Here is a 5,570-nt window from a genome sequence, read left to right on the forward strand (position 1 = left end):
TCCTCCCTCTCATGCTGTCTCGCTCTCATTCTCTCTCTCAAATAAATAAAATCTTTAAAAAAAAAAAAAAAAGAGTCTCTTATGGTTTTTCTCCCTCTCTGGTTTTGTCTTCTTTCATTTTTCTCTTCCTTCCCCTATGATCCTCTGTCTTATTTCTCAAATTCCTCATATCAGTGAGATCATATGATCATATGATCTAGTTCCACCACATTGTTGCAAATGGCAAGATTTCATTTCTTTCGAAGGCTGCATAATATTCCATTGTGTATATATATGCCACATCTTCTTTATCCATTCATCTGTTGATGGACATCTAGGCTCTTTCCATAGTTTGGCTATTGTGAACATTGGGGTGCACATGCCCCTTTGAATCACTACATTTGTATCTTTGGGGTAAATACCCAGTAGTGCAATTGCTGGGTCGTAGGGTAGCTCTATTTTTAACTTTTTGAGGAAACCCCATACTGTTTTCCAGAGTGGCCGCACCAGCTTGCCTTCCCACCAACAGTGTAAGAGGGTTCCCCTTTCTCCGCATCCTCGCCGACATCTGTTGTTTCCTGACTTGTTAACCATTCTGACTGGTGTGAGGTGGTATCTCACTGAGGTTTTGATTTGTATTTCCCTGATGCCAAGTGATGTTGAGCACTTTTTCATGTGTCTGTTGGCCATTTGGATGTCTTCTTTGCAGAAATGTAGACTGTCTTTAAAAAAAATCCCCGTCTCCCAGTGCTACTCTAGCTTAACTTGGGAAATGTCTGCTGCAAGTGATTGCCTTAGGGATTGCATTGGTTAAGGTGTGCAAATGGATGGAAGGGGATTGATTCTAGGACATCCCTGATATCAACGAGTAGAGGGTGCGTTTCTCCAAGGGGGGATGAAGATTCACATTCTGGTGGTTTGAAAAAGAAAGCCCCCCCTCAGGGGGAGATCAACCTGAGAATCAGGGGGCCAGGGTGGGCACACTGTGTATATCTGTGAAGGGTTTAACCTACTGGGTGATTTTCTCCTGGACTGTTAAAACAATCTTGTAAAGCATACACTATTAATTTCTCCTATATTGTATTCTTTTACAGCTTTTCAAATAAAACTCTCACATGATAGAATAAAGACAGGACTAGTTACATAAAGTGCAGAGCCAGTGCAAAATGAAAATGCAGGAATCTTTGTTAAAACATTATTAAGAATTTCAACCAAATGGGGCACGTACCTGTAAAGAAATATTATTCAGTCTTAAAAAGGAAGGAAATTCTGACACATGGTCAGTAGCAAGCAGCGGGGTCCTAAAAACAAAAGAAAATTTTAAAAGCAATCAGGATGAAAGGTAGATTACCTACAAAGGAACAACAATTAGACTAAAGGCAGAGTTCTCATTAGCATTACAAGAGACCAAAAAACAGCAGCATAATGCCTTCAAGTAATGGGAGAAAATGGTTGTCAACCTGGAAAGTACTATCTAGCTCAATTATTATTCAAGAGTAAGGTGAAATAAAGACAATTTCAAACAAATCAAGTCTGACAGTTTATAACTCATGGACTTTTCCACCAATGAGAGAATGAAAAAAAAAGATGTATATTAGTAGGAAGGGAACTAATCCCAGGAGGAAGAATGGCATGTAAGAAATATTTTATAGTTTCTCATTCTACCTCCATGTCTCTTATAACTTTTTTTATTTTCTATTTCTTGTTTCCTCTGTGCTACCTTCTGAATAATTTCTTCAGATTTTTCTAGTTTACTAATTTTCTATCAAATTGCTACCACTTTTCTGTGATTGTTAGGATTACGTTCAGGTAAAGTAATAGAAAAACCCACTATTGCCATGACTTAACAAGAGGAGAAATTCAGCTTTCATTCAAAACGGAGTAATAAGGACTGGATTTATTTTCTTGTCTGGGAAAAAAGGAAAAGCAAATAGTAAATATAAGAGGCAACCGTTTTCAAGACACTGGACATCAGGTAATAGAAGATAGTGATCCCAATTGAAGAGAAACACATAAAGTGAGTCCTCTAATTGCCTGAACTTTCTGCTGTGAGAGACCTGTCATTTCAAGCTGTGTCACTAAGAGAGAGAGCTCAAGTAGAACCTACTGGATTCTGATTTGAGAAGATGGAGCTGAGAATCTCAGGAGACCCAGACAGACAGAGATCACAGGACAGAATGCTGAGGAGAGGAGAGCTGCACACAGAGGGAAATCCAGAGATCTGCAGAAGGTTCTCCACCAACAGTCAGCTGAGTAATAACCATATGTGTGTGATGAAACCATCTGAAGCTAGAGAATAAACCACCCAAAGTGATTAGAGGAAATAGTACCTGAGCTTACACAGGCCAGGAATAGCACCCATTCTCACAAGTTGTACTAAAAAAAACTGTGTGATTCATGAGGCATGGGGTAGAGCACATGGAGAAATGGGTGAAAGTGGTCAAAAGGTACAAACTTACAGTTATAAGATAAATGAGTCCTGGGATGTAATGTACAGCCTGGTGACTCTAGTTAACAGTATCATATGTTTGAAAGTTGCTAAGAGAGTACATCTTGAAAGTTCTCATCACAAGAAAAAAATTATAACTGTGTAGTGATAGATGTTAACTGAATTTGCTGTGGAAATCATTCAGCACTATATATTACAATATAATTCAGGTGCAATATATATGATATTGTATGTATGTTATATATAATTATTATCATATATTATATTATTATATTGTATGTTATATATCTATATAATCATTATGCTTACACCAAAAACTAATACAATGTTATATGTCAATAATAAAAGAAGAAATACGGGTGCCTGGGTGGCTTAGTGGGTTGAGCATCCAACTCTTGGTTTCGGCTCAGGTCATGATCTCAGGGTCGTGACATTGAGTGCCACATTGGGCTCTGTGCTCAGAAGAGAGTCTGCTGGAGATTCTCTCTCTTCATTTCCCTCTGCCCCTCACCCCCAAAATCAATCAATCAATCAATCCTTTTTTATAAAAGAAGAAATAGACCTGAATACCACTACATGTATGAAAGAAATTAAATTTGTAGTTACAAAGAACATTTCAGATCTAGATAGGTTCATTGGTGAATTCTACCAAACAGTTGCAAAAGAAATAATACTAAATTTACACAAACTTTTCTAGAAATTAAAGAGATGATAACTTATTTCATGAAGCTGAAATTACTTAGATAAAAACATTACAAGACAAGAAAACTATGGCTCAGTATTTTTCCATAAACTTAGATGTAAGAGTTCTTTAAAAAACATTTTACAAATCAAATCTAACAAAAAATAAAAAGCATATCATGAGCAAGTGAGATTTAGGTCAGGAATGCAAAGTTGGCTTAGCATTTTAAATACTACCAATGTAATTCACCAAAGTAAAAAAGAAAAACCACATAATCATCTCTACAGGTGTAGAAAAGTCTGAAAAATCCAACATCTGTTCCTGGTAAAACCTCTTTGCAAATCAGGAATAGAAGGGAACTTCCTCAACCCGATAAAGGACATCTACTAACCTACAACTAACATGAAACTTAATGATTAAAGACTGACTACTTTCCTCAATGTGAAGAAAAAGTCAAGAATGTTTGCTCTCACCACTTATATTGGAGGTTCTAAGCAGTGTAATAAGGCAAGAAAAAGAAATAAAAGGCATCATTTTGAAAAGGAATAAAAACTTTTTTTGCAGGCAATATGAATGTCTATATAGAAAATTCAGTGTAATCTACAGGAAAGTTACTAGAATCAATAAATTAGTTGAACAAAATTTCAGGATACAAGATCAATAGACAAAAGCAAATTGTATTTCTATAAACTAGCAATGAATAATTGAAAATTTAAAAAACAATGCCATTTACAATTTGCGTTACTTAAGTACACATCTGACAAAGGAAGTACCTGAAAACTATGAAACCGTGCTGAGAGAAATTAAAGAGGAATGAAATAAATGGAGATATATACTTTGTAAATCAGAGGACTCAATGTTGTTAAGATAGCAATTTTCTCCAAACTGCTCTGCAGAATCAATGTAATCCCAATCAAAATCCCAGAGGGCTTTTTTTTTGTACAAATGAAAGCTGATTTTAAAATTCATTTGGAGATCCAAATGACTTAGAGTATCCAAAGCAAATGTGGGAAAGAACAAAATTGAAGGCTACTACTTAATTTTGAGTTATAGGGCATTCAGATGGAAAAAAGGAAAAAGAACAAAGATTCCAGTAGTAAGTTTGCCCAAAGTCTGTCCAAATAAAATGGTATAAAACATCTGTTGTGTTGGGAATAGATTGGTGTGGCATCACATAGATTGGCAAAGTATCATGTAGACTGAGCCCAGTGAATACTTGCTGGATATAATCAAAATTGGTCAGACAGTAGAGTCTTGAAGGTTGGGGACATGTTATAAATTAGCTGCTTTTGAACTTGATAAACATAATTTTATTCATTTATGTTTAATTTTTACCCCACCTATTCTTAAAAAAGACTTGAAGTAGCTGGTAATTAACTAGTAAAATAGCTAAAGACTTGTTACTTGACATATATATTTTTTACCCTTGTATATTTCCCTAATTTTTCTTCCATTAGACTAGAGGTTACTGAGCAACTTTCACTATACAATACTAAATAATGGAGGAAGAACATAGATCTTATATATGGTTTCCACTGTCTAGACTCCTTTGCCTATTTTAGATTCATCTAATGCATGAAGGACAATGGGACATTTTCCAAGACTAGCGTAAGAGCAACATATAAGTGGAGCTGTCCTCATAGTCCTTCTTGTGTTAGGAAATTTCCCGTCATTGTTCCAAGGAGGCAAACACTTGGGAACCACACTGCAGGAAATGAATGGTTTCATATAAATGGCCATTTGCCACATCATCACAGTATCATAAAGTGTCTTATAATGATGCATTTCCGGCTCAGCATCTTCCCTCCCTGAGGAAAGTTCGATTCTTTCTAGAGAAGAAAATGGAGACTAGGGGATTTTCATTTCCTCTTGAAGAGATTTTCTCCACATTTATGAAAAATTGTACTAGCAATAAATGATGTTTAACATTAGGCATTAGGTTGATCTTTTAGGTGCACCACTGCTTTTGATAGGAATCAGGAAAGTCTTATATGTGTGATGAAAGTGCTGTATGTTGGTGGGGTGGGGGGAAGGAGGGGTAGTGTCTGAATCCATGGGTCTTATGTATGCTTCTCTGGGATAGTGAACAGCACTTTCCATTTAAATTTTTTAAAAAATAATAAAGGTGACAAAAAAACATCATATACTTTGTTCCAGATGGGCAAAATAAGCATCCTTATCTTTTTCAGAGTTTGAATACTGGAAAATTAAAGGCTGCCTGCATTTGAATTCTGTTCTCATTTTTATGTTGCCTATAGTGGTCTTTCTATATACAGATAACATTTCTTTCTGCCTTTCATTGACTGTTGTTCAAACGCCCTAGGATGTTTCACCAGGATCTTCACGAGGACATTCTGGTCCTTGCTTACCTCTCCAGCTTCATTTCTTTTTTTATCCTGCAGGAACACCCATATGCACATGCTAGCCTCCCTCCGCCAACTCCATCCCACCCTCCCTGAT

The sequence above is a fragment of the Leptonychotes weddellii genome, chromosome 8, assembly GCF_054177405.1.
Source record: "Leptonychotes weddellii isolate Sample4059 chromosome 8, ASM5417740v2, whole genome shotgun sequence".
Lineage (NCBI taxonomy): Eukaryota > Metazoa > Chordata > Mammalia > Carnivora > Phocidae > Leptonychotes > Leptonychotes weddellii.